Source organism: Calliopsis andreniformis, unplaced genomic scaffold, assembly GCF_051401765.1.
Source record: "Calliopsis andreniformis isolate RMS-2024a unplaced genomic scaffold, iyCalAndr_principal scaffold0015, whole genome shotgun sequence".
Classification (NCBI taxonomy): domain Eukaryota; kingdom Metazoa; phylum Arthropoda; class Insecta; order Hymenoptera; family Andrenidae; genus Calliopsis; species Calliopsis andreniformis.
In genome coordinates, this window is record NW_027480428.1 from 16,595,392 (window position 1) to 16,614,801 (window position 19,410).

The following is a 19,410-nucleotide window of genomic DNA, read 5'->3' on the forward strand; positions in this document are numbered from 1 at the left end:
TGCATCTTTATTGCATCTTATGCTTCTGTCGTTGACTTCTAAGGCCCTAGCTGTTCGATCTGGTGGAGCAACGTCGTAGAGTGAAGCCTAGGTTGCCCGGTACGTCGGAATGACCATTACTTTCACACTAGTTGCAATAATTCCTGTTATACGATGGAAAAACTGTTGTATTTTTATTGTATTTTATGCTTCTGGCGTTGAGTTCTGAGGTCGTAGCTATTCGATGTGGCGGAAGAACGCCATAGAGTGAAGCCTAGGTTGCCCGGAACGTAGAAATGTCCATATCCTTCACACTGTTTGCAATTATTCATTTTATACGATGGCAAAGCTGTTCTATTTATATCGTATTTTATGCTTCGGGCGTTGACTTCTTAGGCCCTAACATTTCGATCTGGTGGAGCAACGCCCTACAGTGAAGCCTAGGTTGCCCGGAACGTAGATATGACCATAACCTTCACACAGGTTGCAATTATTCGTTTTATACGGTGTAAAGGCTGTTGTATTTATTTTGTATTTTATTCTTCTGGTGTTGACTTCTTAGGCCCTAACCATTCGATCTGGTGGCACAACGCCGTAGAGTGAAGCCTAGGTTGCCCGGAACGTAGAAATGACCATTCCTTTCACACTGGTTGCAATTATTCGTTTTATACGATGTAAAAGCTGTTGTATTTATAACGTATTTTATGCTTCTGGCGTTGTCTTCTTAGGCCGTAACTATTCGGTCTGGTGGAGCAACGCCCTAGAGTGAAGCCTAGGTTGCTCGGAATGTAGAAATGACAATAACTTTCACACTGGTTGCAATTATTCGTTTTATACGCTGGAAACGCTGTTGTATTTATATTGTATTTTATGGCTCTGGCGTTGACTTCTAAGGCCGTAGCTATTAGATGTGGTGGAGCAACGCCCTAGAGTGACGCCTAGGGTGCTCGGAACGTAGAAATGACCATAACTTTAACACTGGTTGCTATTATTCGTTTTATACGATGGAAAAACTGTTATATTTATATTGTATTTTATGCTTCTGGCGTTCACTTCTTAGGCCCCAACTATTCGATCTGGTGGAACAACACCGTAGAGTGAGGCCTAGGTTGCCCTGAACGTAGAAATGACCATTACTTTCACACTGTTTGCAATTATTCCTTTTATACGATGGAAAAGCTGTTGTATTTATATCGTATTTTATGCTTCTGGCGTTTACTTCAAATGACCTAACTATTCGATCTGGTGGAGCAACGCCCTAGAGTGAAGCCTAGGTTGCTCGGAATGTAGAAATGACCATAACTTTCACACTGGTTGCAATTATTCGATTTATACGATGGAAACGCTGTTGTATTTATATTGTATTTTATGCCTCTGGCGTTGACTTCTAAGGCCGTAGCTATTAGATGTGGTGGAGCAACGCCCTAGAGTGACGCCTAGGGTGCTCGGAACGTAGAAATGACCATTACTTTCGCACTGGTTGCAATTATTCGTTTTATACGATGGAAAAGCTGTTGTATTTATATCGTATTTTATGCTTCTGGCGTTGACTTCTTAGGCCGTAACTATTCGGTCTGGTGGAGCAAAGCCCTAGAGTGAAGCCTATGTTGCTCAGGATGTAGAAATGACCATAACCTTCACACTGGTTGCAGTTATTCGTTTTATACGATGGAAACGCTGTTGTATTTATATTGTATTTTATGCTTCTGGCGTTGACTTCTTAGGCCCTAACTATTCGATCTGGTTTTGCAATGCCTCAAAGTTAAGTATAGGATGCCCGAAACGCCGAAATGATCATTACTTTCACGCTTGTTGAAATTATTCCCGTTATACGATGAAAAGGCTGTTGTATTTGTATTGTATTTTATGCTTCAGGCGTAGGCTTCTAAGGCCGTAGCTATTCAATATGGTGGAGCACCGCCCTAGAGTGAAGCCTAGGTTGCCCGGAACGTAGATATGACCATAACCTTCACGCAGGTTGCAATTATTCGTTTTATACGGTGTAACGGCTGTTGTATTTATATTGTATTTTATGCCTCTGGCGTTGGCTTCTAAGGCCGTAGCTATCAGATGTGGTGGAGCAACGCCCTAGAGTGACGCCTAGGTTGCTCTGAACGTAGAAATGACCATTACTTTCAAACTGCTTGCAATTATTCCTGTTATATGATGGAAACACTGTTGTATTTTTATTGTATTTTATGCATCGGGCGTTGACTTCTAAGGCCCTAACTATTCCATCTGTTGGAGCAACGGCCTAGGCTGAAGCCTAGGTTGCTCGGAAAGTAGAAATTACCATAAGTTTCATTCTGGTTGCAATTATTCGTTTTATACAATGGAAAAACTGTTGTATTTATATTGTATTTTATGCTTCTGGCGTTGACTTCTAAGGCCCTAGCTATTCGATCCAGTGGAGCAACGCCCTAGAGTGAAGCCTAGGTTGCCCGGAAAGGAGAAATGGCCTTCACTTTCAAGCTGGTTGCAATTAATCCTGTTATACGATGGAAAAACTGTTGTATTTTTATTGCACTTTATGCTTCTGGCGTTGACTTCTAAGGCACTAACTACTCGATCCGGTGGAGCAATGCAATAGAGTGAAGCCTAGGTTGCCCGGAACGTAGAATTGGCCATCACTTTCAAACTGGTTGCAATTATTCCTGTTATATGATGGTAACACTGTTGTATTTTTTTTGCATTTTATGGTTCGGGCGTTGACTTCTACGGCCCTGACTATTCAATCTGTTCGATCAACGCCCTAGAGTGAAGCCTAGGTTACTCGGAATGTAGAAATGACCATAATATTCACACTGGTTGAAATTATTCGTTTAATACGATGGTAAAGCTGTTGTATTTATATTGTATTTTATGCTTCTGGCGTTGACTTCTAATGCACTAACTATTCGATCTGGCGGAGCAACGCCCTAGAGTGAAGCCGAGGTTTCCCGGAACGTAGAACTGACCATCACTTTCAAACTGGTTGCAATTATTCCGGTTATATGACGAAAAGACTGTTGTATTTTTATTGCATTTTATGCTTCGGGAATTGACTTCTAAAGCCCTAACTATTCAATCTGTTGGAGCAACGCCCCAGGGTGTAGCCTAGGTTACCAGGAACGTAGAAATGACCATCACTTTCAAACTGGTTGCAATTATTCGTTTAATACGATGGTAAAGCTGTTGAATCTTTAATGTATTTTATGATTCTGGCGTTGACTTCTAAGGCCCTAACTATTGGATCTGGTGGAGCAACGCCCTAGAGTGAAGCCTAGGTTGCTCGGAATGTAGAAATGACCATTACTTTCGCACTGGTTGCAATTATTCGTTTTATACGATGGAAAAGCTGTTGTATTTATATCGTATTTTATGCTTCTGGCGTTGACTTCTTAGGCCGTAACTATTCGGTCTGGTGGAGCAAAGCCCTAGAGTGAAGCCTATGTTGCTCAGGATGTAGAAATGACCATAACTTTCACACTGGTTGCAGTTATTCGTTTTATACGATGGAAACGCTGTTGTATTTATATTGTATTTTATGCCTCTGGCGTTGACTTCTTAGGCCCTAACTATTCCATCTGGTGGAACAACGCCCTAGTGTGAAGCGTAGGTTGCCTGGAACGTAGAAATGACCATCACTTTCACACGGGTTGCAATTATTCCTGTTATAGGATGGAAAGACTGTTGTATTTGTATTGTATTTTATGCTTCGGGCGTAGACTTCTAAGGCCCTAGTTATTCGATCTGGTGGAGCAACGCCCTAGAGTGAAGCCGAGGTTTCCCGGAACGTAGAGATGTCAATCACTTTCAAACTGGTTGCAATTACTACTGTTATATGATGGAAAAACTCTTGTATTTTTATTGCCTTTTATGCTTCGGGCATTGACTTCTAAGGCCCTAACTATTCAATCTGTTGGAGCAACGCCCTAGGGTGTAGACTAGGTTGCCGGGAAAGTAGAAATGACCATAACTTTCATACTGGTTGCAATTATTTGTTTTATACGATGGAAAAACTGTTGTATTTATATTGTATTTTATGCTTCTGGCGTTGACTTCTTAGGCCCTAACTATTCGATCTGGTTTTGCAATGCCTCAGAGTTAAGTATAGGATGCCCGAAACGCCGAAATGATCATTACTTTCACGCTTGTTGAAATTATTCCTGTTATACGATGAAAAGGCTGTTGTATTTGTATTGTATTTTATGCTTCAGGCGTAGGCTTCTAAGGCCGTAGCTATTCAATATGGTGGAGCACCGCCCTAGAGTGAAGCCTAGGTTGCCCGGAACGTAGATATGACCATAACCTTCACGCAGGTTGCAATTATTCGTTTTATACGGTGTAACGGCTGTTGTATTTATATTGTATTTTATGCCTCTATCGTTGGCTTCTAAGGCCGTAGCTATCAGATGTGGTGGAGCAACGCCCTAGAGTGACGCCTAGGTTGCTCTGAGCGTAGAAATGACCATTACTTTCAAACTGCTTGCAATTATTCCTGTTATATGATGGAAACACTGTTGTATTTTTATTGTATTTTATGCATCGGGCGTTGACTTCTAAGGCCCTAACTATTCCATCTGTTGGAGCAACGGCCTAGGCTGAAGCCTAGGTTGCTCGGAAAGTAGAAATTACCATAAGTTTCATTCTGGTTGCAATTATTCGTTTTATACAATGGAAAAACTGTTGTATTTATATTGTATTTTATGCTTCTGGCGTTGACTTCTAAGGCCCTAGCTATTCGATCCAGTGGAGCAACGCCCTAGAGTGAAGCCTAGGTTGCCCGGAAAGGAGAAATGGCCTTCACTTTCAAGCTGGTTGCAATTAATCCTGTTATACGATGGAAAAACTGTTGTATTTTTATTGCACTTTATGCTTCTGGCGTTGACTTCTAAGGCACTAACTACTCGATCCGGTGGAGCAATGCAATAGAGTGAAGCCTAGGTTGCCCGGAACGTAGAATTGGCCATCACTTTCAAACTGGTTGCAATTATTCCTGTTATATGATGGTAACACTGTTGTATTTTTTTTGCATTTTATGGTTCGGGCGTTGACTTCTACGGCCCTGACTATTCAATCTGTTCGATCAACGCCCTAGAGTGAAGCCTAGGTTACTCGGAATGTAGAAATGACCATAATATTCACACTGGTTGAAATTATTCGTTTAATACGATGGTAAAGCTGTTGTATTTATATTGTATTTTATGCTTCTGGCGTTGACTTCTAATGCACTAACTATTCGATCTGGCGGAGCAACGCCCTAGAGTGAAGCCGAGGTTTCCCGGAACGTAGAAATGACCATCACTTTCAAACTGGTTGCAATTATTCCGGTTATATGACGGAAAGACTGTTGTATTTTTATTGCATTTTATGCTTCGGGAATTGACTTCTAAAGCCCTAACTATTCAATCTGTTGGAGCAACGCCCCAGGGTGTAGCCTAGGTTACCAGGAACGTAGAAATGACCATCACTTTCAAACTGGTTGCAATTATTCGTTTAATACGATGGTAAAGCTGTTGAATCTTTAATGTATTTTATGATTCTGGCGTTGACTTCTAAGGCCCTAACTATTGGATCTGGTGGAGCAACGCCCTAGAGTGAAGCCTAGGTTGCTCGGAATGTAGAAATGACCATAACATTCACACTGGTTGCAATTACTCCTTTTTATACAATGGAAAGCTTTTGTACTTATATTGTATTTTATTCTTCTGGCGTTGACTTCTTAGTCCCTAACTATTCGATGTGGTGGAAGAACGCCATAGAGTGAAGCCTAGGTAGCCCGGAACGTAGAAATGTCCATATCTTTCACACTGTTTGCAATTATTCGTTTTATACGATGGAAAAACTTTTGTACTTATATTGTATTTTATGCTTCTGGCGTTGACTTCTAAGGCCCTAGCTATTCGATTTGGTGGAGCAACGCCCGAGAGTGGAGCCTAGGTTGCCCGGTACGTAGAAATGACCATTACTTTCACACTGTTTGCAAATATACATTATATACGATGGAAAATCTGTTGTATTTATGTTGTATTTTATGCTTCTGGCGTTGACTTCTTAGGCCCTAACTATTTGATCTGGTGGTGCACCACCCTAGAGTGAAGCCTAGGTTGCCCGGAACGAAGAAAAGACCATTACCTTCACACTGGTTGCAATTATTCCTGTTTCGCGATGGATAAACTGTTGCATCTTTATTGTATTTTATGCTTCTGGCGTTGATTTCTAAGGCCCTAATTATTCGATCTGGTGGAGCAATGCCCTAGAGTGAAGCCTAGGCTGCCCAGAACTTAGAAATGACCATTACATTCTCACTGGTTGCAATTATTCGTCTTATACGATGGAAAAGCTGTTGTATTTATATCGTATTTTATGCTTCTGGCGTTGACTTCTTAGGCCCTAACTATTCCATCTGGTGGAACAACGCCCTTGGGTGAAGCCTAGGTTGCGCGGAACGTAGCAATGACCATAACTTTCACACTGGTAGCAATTATTCGTTTTATACGATGGAAAAACTGTTCTTTTTATTTTGTATTTTATGCTTCGGGCGTTGACTTCTAAGGCCCTAGCTATTCTAACTGGTCGAGCAACGCCCTAGAGTGAAGCCTAGGTTGCCCGGAACGTAGAAATGACCATAACTTCCACACTGGTTGCAATTTTTCGTTTTATACGATGGAAAAGCTGTTGTATTTATATCGTATTTTATGCTTCTGGCGTTGACTTCTTAGGCCCTAACTATTCCATCTGGTGGAACAACGCCCTTGGGTGAAGCCTAGGTTGCGCGGAACGTAGCAATGACCATAACTTTCACACTGGTATCAATTATTCGTTTTATACGATGGAAAAACTGTTCTTTTTATTTTGTATTTTATGCTTCGGGCGTTGACTTCTAAGGCCCTAGCTATTCTAACTGGTCGAGCAACGCCCTAGAGTGAAGCCTAGGTTGCCCGGAACGTAGAAATGACCATAACTTCCACACTGGTTGCAATTTTTCGTTTTATACGATGGAAAAGCTGTAGCATTTATATCGTATTTTATGCTTCTGGCGTTGACTTCTTAGGCCCTAACTATTCCATGTGGTGGAACAAAGCCCTAGGGTGAAGCCTAGGTTGCGCGGAACGTAGAAATGGCCATAACTTTCACACTGGTTGCTATCATTCGTTTTATACGATGGAAAAACTGTTATATTTATATTGTATTTTATGCTTCTGGCGTTGACTTCTTAGGCCCTAACTGTTCGATCTGGTGGAACAACGTCCTAGGGTGAAGCCTAGGATGCCCGGAACGTAGAAATGACCATAACTTTTACACTGGTAGCAATTATTCGTTTTATACAATGGAAAAACCGTTGTATTTATTTTGTGTTTTTTGCTTCGGGCGTTGACTTCTAATGGCCTAACTATTCAATCTGTTGGTGCAACGCCCTAGAGTGAAGCCTAGGTTGCCCGGAACGGAGAAATGACCATTACTTTCACAATGTTTGCAATTATTCATTTTATACGATGGAAAAGCATTTGTACTTATATTGTATTTTATTCTTCTGGCGTTGACTTCTTAGGCCCTAGCTATTCGATCTGGTGGAACAACGCCCTAGAGTGAAGACTTGGTTGCCCGGAACGGAGAAATGACCATAACTTTCACACCGGTAGCAATTATTCGTTTTATACGATGGTAAAACTGTTCTGTTTATTTTGTATTTTATGCTTCGGGCGTTGACTTCTAAGGCCCTAACTATTCAATCTGTTGGTGCAACGCCCTATGGTGAAGCCTAGGTTGCCCGGAAAGTAGAAATGATGTTAACTTTCATACTGGTTGCAATTATTCGTTTTATACGATGGAAAAGCTGTTGTATTTATATTGTATTTTAGGCATCGGGCATTGACCTCTAAGGCCCTAACTACTCAATCTGTTTTAGCAACGCCCTAGGGTGAAGCCTAGGTTGCCTGGAAAGTAGGAATGACCATAACTTTAATCCTGGTTGCAATTATTCGTTTTATATGATGGAAAAACTGTTGTATTTATATAGTGTTTTATGCTTCTGGCGTTGACTTCTTGGGCCCTAACTATTCCATCTGGTGGAACAACGCCCTAGGGTGCAGCCAGGTTGCCCGGAACGGAGAAATGACCATAACTTTCACACTGTTTGCAGTTATTCCTGTTATACGATGGAAAAACTTTTGCATCTTTATTGCACTTTATGCTTCAGGCGTTGACTTCTAAGGCCTTAGCTATTCGATTTGGTGGAGCAACGCCCGAGAGTGAAGCCTAGGTTGCCCGGAACGTAGAAATGACCATTACCTTCACACTGGTTGCAATTATTCGCTTTATACGGTGGAAAAACTGTTCTATTTATTTTGTATTTTATGCTTCGGGCGTTGACTTCTAAGACCCGAACTATTCGATCTGGTGGGCCAACGCCCTAGAGCAAAGCCTAGGTTGCCCTGAAAGTAGAAATGACCATAACTTTCATCCTGGTTGCAATTATTCGTTTTATATGATGGAAAAACTGTTGTATTTATATAGGGCTTTATGCTTCTGGCGTTAACTTCTTAGGCCCTAACTATTCCATCTGGTGGAACAACGCCCTAGTGTGAAGCGTAGGTTGCCTGGAACGTAGAAATGACCATCACTTTCACACGGGTTGCAATTATTCCTGTTATAGGATGGAAAGACTGTTGTATTTGTATTGTATTTTATGCTTCGGGCGTAGACTTCTAAGGCCCTAGTTATTCGATCTGGTGGAGCAACGCCCTAGAGTGAAGCCGAGGTTTCCCGGAACGTAGAGATGTCAATCACTTTCAAACTGGTTGCAATTACTACTGTTATATGATGGAAAAACTCTTGTATTTTTATTGCCTTTTATGCTTCGGGCATTGACTTCTAAGGCCCTAACTATTCAATCTGTTGGAGCAACGCCCTAGGGTGTAGACTAGGTTGCCGGGAAAGTAGAAATGACCATAACTTTCATACTGGTTGCAATTATTTGTTTTATACGATGGAAAAACTGTTGTATTTATATTGTATTTTATGCTTCTGGCGTTGACTTCTTAGGCCCTAACTATTCGATCTGGTTTTGCAATGCCTCAGAGTTAAGTATAGGATGCCCGAAACGCCGAAATGATCATAACTTTCACGCTTGTTGAAATTATTCCTGTTATACGATGAAAAGGCTGTTGTATTTGTATTGTATTTTATGCTTCAGGCGTAGGCTTCTAAGGCCGTAGCTATTCAATATGGTGGAGCACCGCCCTAGAGTGAAGCCTAGGTTGCCCGGAACGTAGATATGACCATAACCTTCACGCAGGTTGCAATTATTCGTTTTATACGGTGTAACGGCTGTTGTATTTATATTGTATTTTATGCCTCTGGCGTTGGCTTCTAAGGCCGTAGCTATCAGATGTGGTGGAGCAACGCCCTAGAGTGACGCCTAGGTTGCTCTGAGCGTAGAAATGACCATTACTTTCAAACTGCTTGCAATTATTCCTGTTATATGATGGAAACACTGTTGTATTTTTATTGTATTTTATGCATCGGGCGTTGACTTCTAAGGCCCTAACTATTCCATCTGTTGGAGCAACGGCCTAGGCTGAAGCCTAGGTTGCTCGGAAAGTAGAAATTACCATAAGTTTCATTCTGGTTGCAATTATTCGTTTTATACAATGGAAAAACTGTTGTATTTATATTGTATTTTATGCTTCTGGCGTTGACTTCTAAGGCCCTAGCTATTCGATCCAGTGGAGCAACGCCCTAGAGTGAAGCCTAGGTTGCCCGGAAAGGAGAAATGGCCTTCACTTTCAAGCTGGTTGCAATTAATCCTGTTATACGATGGAAAAACTGTTGTATTTTTATTGCACTTTATGCTTCTGGCGTTGACTTCTAAGGCACTAACTACTCGATCCGGTGGAGCAATGCAATAGAGTGAAGCCTAGGTTGCCCGGAACGTAGAATTGGCCATCACTTTCAAACTGGTTGCAATTATTCCTGTTATATGATGGTAACACTGTTGTATTTTTTTTGCATTTTATGGTTCGGGCGTTGACTTCTACGGCCCTGACTATTCAATCTGTTCGATCAACGCCCTAGAGTGAAGCCTAGGTTACTCGGAATGTAGAAATGACCATAACCTTCACGCAGGTTGCAATTATTCGTTTTATACGGTGTAACGGCTGTTGTATTTATATTGTATTTTATGCCTCTGGCGTTGGCTTCTAAGGCCGTAGCTATCAGATGTGGTGGAGCAACGCCCTAGAGTGACGCCTAGGTTGCTCTGAGCGTAGAAATGACCATTACTTTCAAACTGCTTGCAATTATTCCTGTTATATGATGGAAACACTGTTGTATTTTTATTGCATTTTATGCTTCGGGAATTGACTTCTAAAGCCCTAACTATTCAATCTGTTGGAGCAACGCCCCAGGGTGTAGCCTAGGTTACCAGGAACGTAGAAATGACCATCACTTTCAAACTGGTTGCAATTATTCGTTTAATACGATGGTAAAGCTGTTGAATCTTTAATGTATTTTATGATTCTGGCGTTGACTTCTAAGGCCCTAACTATTGGATCTGGTGGAGCAACGCCCTAGAGTGAAGCCTAGGTTGCTCGGAATGTAGAAATGACCATAACATTCACACTGGTTGCAATTACTCCTTTTTATACAATGGAAAGCTTTTGTACTTATATTGTATTTTATTCTTCTGGCGTTGACTTCTTAGTCCCTAACTATTCGATGTGGTGGAAGAACGCCATAGAGTGAAGCCTAGGTAGCCCGGAACGTAGAAATGTCCATATCTTTCACACTGTTTGCAATTATTCGTTTTATACGATGGAAAAACTTTTGTACTTATATTGTATTTTATGCTTCTGGCGTTGACTTCTAAGGCCCTAGCTATTCGATTTGGTGGAGCAACGCCCGAGAGTGGAGCCTAGGTTGCCCGGTACGTAGAAATGACCATTACTTTCACACTGTTTGCAAATATACATTATATACGATGGAAAATCTGTTGTATTTATGTTGTATTTTATGCTTCTGGCGTTGACTTCTTAGGCCCTAACTATTTGATCTGGTGGTGCACCACCCTAGAGTGAAGCCTAGGTTGCCCGGAACGAAGAAAAGACCATTACCTTCACACTGGTTGCAATTATTCCTGTTTCGCGATGGATAAACTGTTGCATCTTTATTGTATTTTATGCTTCTGGCGTTGATTTCTAAGGCCCTAATTATTCGATCTGGTGGAGCAATGCCCTAGAGTGAAGCCTAGGCTGCCCAGAACTTAGAAATGACCATTACATTCTCACTGGTTGCAATTATTCGTCTTATACGATGGAAAAGCTGTTGTATTTATATCGTATTTTATGCTTCTGGCGTTGACTTCTTAGGCCCTAACTATTCCATCTGGTGGAACAACGCCCTTGGGTGAAGCCTAGGTTGCGCGGAACGTAGCAATGACCATAACTTTCACACTGGTAGCAATTATTCGTTTTATACGATGGAAAAACTGTTCTTTTTATTTTGTATTTTATGCTTCGGGCGTTGACTTCTAAGGCCCTAGCTATTCTAACTGGTCGAGCAACGCCCTAGAGTGAAGCCTAGGTTGCCCGGAACGTAGAAATGACCATAACTTCCACACTGGTTGCAATTTTTCGTTTTATACGATGGAAAAGCTGTTGTATTTATATCGTATTTTATGCTTCTGGCGTTGACTTCTTAGGCCCTAACTATTCCATCTGGTGGAACAACGCCCTTGGGTGAAGCCTAGGTTGCGCGGAACGTAGCAATGACCATAACTTTCACACTGGTATCAATTATTCGTTTTATACGATGGAAAAACTGTTCTTTTTATTTTGTATTTTATGCTTCGGGCGTTGACTTCTAAGGCCCTAGCTATTCTAACTGGTCGAGCAACGCCCTAGAGTGAAGCCTAGGTTGCCCGGAACGTAGAAATGACCATAACTTCCACACTGGTTGCAATTTTTCGTTTTATACGATGGAAAAGCTGTAGTATTTATATCGTATTTTATGCTTCTGGCGTTGACTTCTTAGGCCCTAACTATTCCATGTGGTGGAACAAAGCCCTAGGGTGAAGCCTAGGTTGCGCGGAACGTAGAAATGGCCATAACTTTCACACTGGTTGCTATCATTCGTTTTATACGATGGAAAAACTGTTATATTTATATTGTATTTTATGCTTCTGGCGTTGACTTCTTAGGCCCTAACTGTTCGATCTGGTGGAACAACGTCCTAGGGTGAAGCCTAGGATGCCCGGAACGTAGAAATGACCATAACTTTTACACTGGTAGCAATTATTCGTTTTATACAATGGAAAAACCGTTGTATTTATTTTGTGTTTTTTGCTTCGGGCGTTGACTTCTAATGGCCTAACTATTCAATCTGTTGGTGCAACGCCCTAGAGTGAAGCCTAGGTTGCCCGGAACGGAGAAATGACCATTACTTTCACAATGTTTGCAATTATTCATTTTATACGATGGAAAAGCATTTGTACTTATATTGTATTTTATTCTTCTGGCGTTGACTTCTTAGGCCCTAGCTATTCGATCTGGTGGAACAACGCCCTAGAGTGAAGACTTGGTTGCCCGGAACGGAGAAATGACCATAACTTTCACACCGGTAGCAATTATTCGTTTTATACGATGGTAAAACTGTTCTGTTTATTTTGTATTTTATGCTTCGGGCGTTGACTTCTAAGGCCCTAACTATTCAATCTGTTGGTGCAACGCCCTATGGTGAAGCCTAGGTTGCCCGGAAAGTAGAAATGATGTTAACTTTCATACTGGTTGCAATTATTCGTTTTATACGATGGAAAAGCTGTTGTATTTATATTGTATTTTAGGCATCGGGCATTGACCTCTAAGGCCCTAACTACTCAATCTGTTTTAGCAACGCCCTAGGGTGAAGCCTAGGTTGCCTGGAAAGTAGGAATGACCATAACTTTAATCCTGGTTGCAATTATTCGTTTTATATGATGGAAAAACTGCTGTATTTATATAGTGTTTTATGCTTCTGGCGTTGACTTCTTGGGCCCTAACTATTCCATCTGGTGGAACAACGCCCTAGGGTGCAGCCAGGTTGCCCGGAACGGAGAAATGACCATAACTTTCACACTGTTTGCAGTTATTCCTGTTATACGATGGAAAAACTTTTGCATCTTTATTGCACTTTATGCTTCAGGCGTTGACTTCTAAGGCCTTAGCTATTCGATTTGGTGGAGCAACGCCCGAGAGTGAAGCCTAGGTTGCCCGGAACGTAGAAATGACCATTACCTTCACACTGGTTGCAATTATTCGCTTTATACGGTGGAAAAACTGTTCTATTTATTTTGTATTTTATGCTTCGGGCGTTGACTTCTAAGACCCGAACTATTCGATCTGGTGGGCCAACGCCCTAGAGCAAAGCCTAGGTTGCCCTGAAAGTAGAAATGACCATAACTTTCATCCTGGTTGCAATTATTCGTTTTATATGATGGAAAAACTGTTGTATTTATATAGGGCTTTATGCTTCTGGCGTTAACTTCTTAGGCCCTAACTATTCCATCTGGTGGAACAACGCCCTAGTGTGAAGCGTAGGTTGCCTGGAACGTAGAAATGACCATCACTTTCACACGGGTTGCAATTATTCCTGTTATAGGATGGAAAGACTGTTGTATTTTTATTGTATTTTATACTTCAGGCGTTGACTTCTAAGGCCGTAGCTATTCGATCTGGTCGAGCAACGCCCTAGAGTGAAGCCTAGGTTGACCGGAACGTAGAAATGACCATAACTTCCACACTGGTTGCAATTATTCGTTTTATACGATGGAATAGCTGGTCTATTTATATCGTATTTTATGCTTCTCGCGTTGACTTCTTAGGCCCTAACTATTCCATCTGGTGGAACAACGCCCTCGGGTGAAGCCTAGGTTGCGCGGAACGTAGAAATGACCTTAACTTTCACACTGGTAGCAATTATTCGTTTTATACGATGGAAAAACTGTTCTATTTATTTTGTATTTTATGCTACGGGCGTTGACTCCTAAGGCCATAACTATTCAATCTGTTGGTGCAACGCCCAAGGGTGAAGCCGAGGATTCCCGGAACGTAGAAATGACCATCACTTTCAAACTGGTTGCAATTATTCCTGTTATATGACGGAAAAACTGTTGTCTTTTTATAGAATATTATGCTTCGGGCATTGACTTCTAAGGCCCTAACTACTCTATCTGTTGGAGCTACGCCCCAGGGTGTAGCCTAGGTTGCCCGGAACGTAGAAATGACCATCACTTTCAAACTGGTTGCAATTATTCCGGTTATATGATGGAAAAACTGTTGTATTTTTAATGCATTTTATGCTTCGGGCATTGACTTCTAAGGCCCTAACTGTTTGATCTGGTGGAGCAACGACCTAGAGTGAAGCCTAGGTTGCCCGGTACGTAGAAATGACCATCACTTTCAAACTGGTTGCAATTATTCGTTTTACACGATGGAAAAGCTGTTGTATTTATATCGTATTTTATGCTTCTGGCGTTGACTTCTTAGGCCCTAAATATTCCATCAGGTGGAACAACGCCCTAGGGTGAAGCCTAGGTTGCCCGGAACGTAGAAATGACAATAACTTTTACACTGGCAGCAATTATTCGTTTTATACAATGGAAAAACTGTTCTATATATTTTGTATTTTATGCCTCTGGCGTTGACTTCTAAGGCCATAGCTGTTTGATCTGGTGGAGCAACGCCCTAGGGTGAAGCCTAGGTTGCCCGGATCGTAGAAATGACCATTACTTTCACACTGTTTGCAATTATTCCTTTTATACGATGGAAAAGCTGTTGTATTTATATCGTATTTTATGCTTCTGGCGTTGACTTCTAAGGCTCTAACTATTCGATCTGGTGGAGCAACGCCCTAGAGTGAAACCTAGGTTACCCTGAACGTAGAAATAACCATCACTTTCAAACTGGTTGCAATTATTCGTTTTATACGATGGAAAAACTGTTATATTTATATTGTATTTTATGCTTCTGGCGTTTACTTCTTAGGCCCTAACTATTCGATCTGGTGGAACAACACCGTATAGTGAAGCCTAGGTTGCCCGGAACGTAGAAAGGACCATAACTTTCACACTGGTTGCTATTATTCGTTTTATACAATGGAAAAACTGTTATATTTATATTGTATTTTATGCTTCTAGCGTTCACTTCTTAGGCCCTAACTATTCGATCTGGAGGAACAACACCGTAGAGTGAAGCCTAGGTTGCCCGGAACATAGAAATGACCATAACATTCACACTGGTTGCTATTATTCGTTTTATACGATGGAAAAACTGTTATATTTATTTTGTATTTTATGCTTCGGGCGTTGACTTCTAAGGCCCTAACTGTTTGATCTGGTGGAGCAACGCCCTAGAGTGAAGCCTAGGTTGCCCGGAACGTAGAAATGACCATAACTTTCACACTGGTTGCTATTATTCGTTTTATACGATGGAAAAACTGTTATATTTATATTGTATTTTATGCTTCTGGCGTTGACTTCTTAGGCCCTAACTATTCGATCTGGTGGAACAACGCCGTAGAGTGAAGCCTAGGTTGCCCGGAACGTAGAAATGACCATAACTTTCACATTGGTTGCTATTATTCGTTCTATACGATGGAAAAACTGTTATATTTATATTGTATTTTATGCTTCTGGCGTTGACTTCTTAGGCCCTAACTATTCCATCTGGTGGAACAACGCCGTAGAGTGAAGCCTAGGTTGCCCGGATCGTAGAAATGACCATTACTTTCACACTGTTTGCAATTATTCCTTTTATACGATGGAAAGGTTGTTGTATTTATATCGCATTTTATGCTTCTAGCGTTGTCTTCTAAGGCCCTGACTATTCAATCTGTCGGATCAACGCCCTAGAGTGAAGCCTAGGTTGCTCGGAATGTAGAAATGACCATTCATTCACACTGGTTGAAAGTATTCGTTTAATACGATGGAAAATCTGTTGTATATATATTGTATTTTATGCTTCTGGCGTTGACTTCTAAGGCCCTAACTAATGGATCTGTTGGAGCAACGCCCCAGGGTGTAGCCTAGGTTGCCCGGAACGTAGAAATGACCATCACTTTCAAGCTGGTTGCAATTATTCCGGTTATATGATGGAAAAGCTGTTGTATTTTTATTGCATTTTATGCTTCGGGCATTGACTTCTAAGGCCCTAACTGTTTGATCTGGTGGAGCAACGCCCTAGAATGAAGCCTAGGTTGCCCGGTACGTAGAAATGACCATCACTTTCAAACTGGTTGCAATTATTCCTGTTATAGGATGGAAAGACTGTTGTATTTTTATTGTATTTTATACTTCAGGCGTTGACTTCTAAGGCCGTAGCTATTCGATCTGGTCGAGCAACGCCCTAGAGTGAAGCCTAGGTTGACCGGAACGTAGAAATGACCATAACTTCCACACTGGTTGCAATTATTCGTTTTATACGATGGAATAGCTGGTCTATTTATATCGTATTTTATGCTTCTCGCGTTGACTTCTTAGGCCCTAACTATTCCATCTGGTGGAACAACGCCCTCGGGTGAAGCCTAGGTTGCGCGGAACGTAGAAATGACCTTAACTTTCACACTGGTAGCAATTATTCGTTTTATACGATGGAAAAACTGTTCTATTTATTTTGTATTTTATGCTACGGGCGTTGACTCCTAAGGCCATAACTATTCAATCTGTTGGTGCAACGCCCAAGGGTGAAGCCGAGGATTCCCGGAACGTAGAAATGACCATCACTTTCAAACTGGTTGCAATTATTCCTGTTATATGACGGAAAAACTGTTGTCTTTTTATAGAATATTATGCTTCGGGCATTGACTTCTAAGGCCCTAACTACTCTATCTGTTGGAGCTACGCCCCAGGGTGTAGCCAAGGTTGCCCGGAACGTAGAAATGACCATCACTTTCAAACTGGTTGCAATTATTCCGGTTATATGATGGAAAAACTGTTGGATTTTTAATGCATTTTATGCTTCGGGCATTGACTTCTAAGGCCCTAACTGTTTGATCTGGTGGAGCAACGACCTAGAGTGAAGCCTAGGTTGCCCGGTACGTAGAAATGACCATCACTTTCAAACTGGTTGCAATTATTCGTTTTACACGATGGAAAAGCTGTTGTATTTATATCGTATTTTATGCTTCTGGCGTTGACTTCTTAGGCCCTAAATATTCCATCAGGTGGAACAACGCCCTAGGGTGAAGCCTAGGTTGCCCGGAACGTAGAAATGACTATAACTTTTACACTGGCAGCAATTATTCGTTTTATACAATGGAAAAACTGTTCTATTTATTTTGTATTTTATGCCTCTGGCGTTGACTTCTAAGGCCATAGCTGTTTGATCTGGTGGAGCAACGCCCTTGGGTGAAGCCTAGGTTGCCCGGATCGTAGAAATGACCATTACTTTCACACTGTTTGCAATTATTCCTTTTATACGATGGAAAAGCTGTTGTATTTATATCGTATTTTATGCTTCTGGCGTTGACTTCTAAGGCTCTAACTATTCGATCTGGTGGAGCAACGCCCTAGAGTGAAACCTAGGTTGCCCTGAACGTAGAAATAACCATCACTTTCAAACTGGTTGCAATTATTCGTTTTATACGATGGAAAAACTGTTATATTTATATTGTATTTTATGCTTCTGGCGTTTACTTCTTAGGCCCTAACTATTCGATCTGGTGGAACAACACCGTATAGTGAAGCCTAGGTTGCCCGGAACGTAGAAAGGACCATAACTTTCACACTGGTTGCTATTATTCGTTTTATACAATGGAAAAACTGTTATATTTATATTGTATTTTATGCTTCTAGCGTTCACTTCTTAGGCCCTAACTATTCGATCTGGAGGAACAACACCGTAGAGTGAAGCCTAGGTTGCCCGGAACATAGAAATGACCATAACATTCACACTGGTTGCTATTATTCGTTTTATACGATGGAAAAACTGTTATATTTATTTTGTATTTTATGCTTCGGGCGTTGACTTCTAAGGCCCTAACTGTTTGATCTGGTGGAGCAACGCCCTAGAGTGAAGCCTAGGTTGCCCGGAACGTAGAAATGACCATAACTTTCACACTGGTTGCTATTATTCGTTTTATACGATGGAAAAACTGTTATATTTATATTGTATTTTATGCTTCTGGCGTTGACTTCTTAGGCCCTAACTATTCGATCTGGTGGAACAACGCCGTAGAGTGAAGCCTAGGTTGCCCGGAACGTAGAAATGACCATAACTTTCACATTGGTTGCTATTATTCGTTCTATACGATGGAAAAACTGTTATATTTATATTGTATTTTATGCTTCTGGCGTTGACTTCTTAGGCCCTAACTATTCCATCTGGTGGAACAACGCCGTAGAGTGAAGCCTAGGTTGCCCGGATCGTAGAAATGACCATTACTTTCACACTGTTTGCAATTATTCCTTTTATACGATGGAAAGGTTGTTGTATTTATATCGCATTTTATGCTTCTAGCGTTGTCTTCTAAGGCCCTGACTATTCAATCTGTCGGATCAACGCCCTAGAGTGAAGCCTAGGTTGCTCGGAATGTAGAAATGACCATTCATTCACACTGGTTGAAAGTATTCGTTTAATACGATGGAAAATCTGTTGTATATATATTGTATTTTATGCTTCTGGCGTTGACTTCTAAGGCCCTAACTAATGGATCTGTTGGAGCAACGCCCCAGGGTGTAGCCTAGGTTGCCCGGAACGTAGAAATGACCATCACTTTCAAGCTGGTTGCAATTATTCCGGTTATATGATGGAAAAGCTGTTGTATTTTTATTGCATTTTATGCTTCGGGCATTGACTTCTAAGGCCCTAACTGTTTGATCTGGTGGAGCAACGCCCTAGAATGAAGCCTAGGTTGCCCGGTACGTAGAAATGACCATCACTTTCAAACTGGTTGCAATTATTCGTTTTATACGATGGAAAAGCTGTTGTATTTATATCGTATTTTATGCTTCTGGCGTTGACTTCTTAGGCCCTAACTATTCCATCAGGTGGAGCAACGCCCTACAGTGAAGCGTAGGTTGCCCGGAACGTAGAAATGACCATAACTTTCACACTGGTTGCTATTATTCGTTTTATACGATGGAAAAACTGTTATATTTATATTGTATTTTATGCTTCTGGCGTTGACTTCTTAGGCCCTAACTATTCGATCTGGTGGAACAACGCCGTAGAGTGAAGCCTAGGTTGCCCGGATCGTAGAAATGACCATTACTTTCACACTGTTTGCAATTATTCCTTTTATACGATGGAACAGCTGTTGTATTTATATCGTATTTTATGCTTCTGGCGTTGACTTCTAAGGCTCTAACTATTCGATCTGGTGGAGCAACGCCCTAGAGTGAAACCTATGTTGCCCGGAACGTAGAAAGGACCATCACTTTCAAACTGGTTGCAATTATTCCTGTTATATGATGGA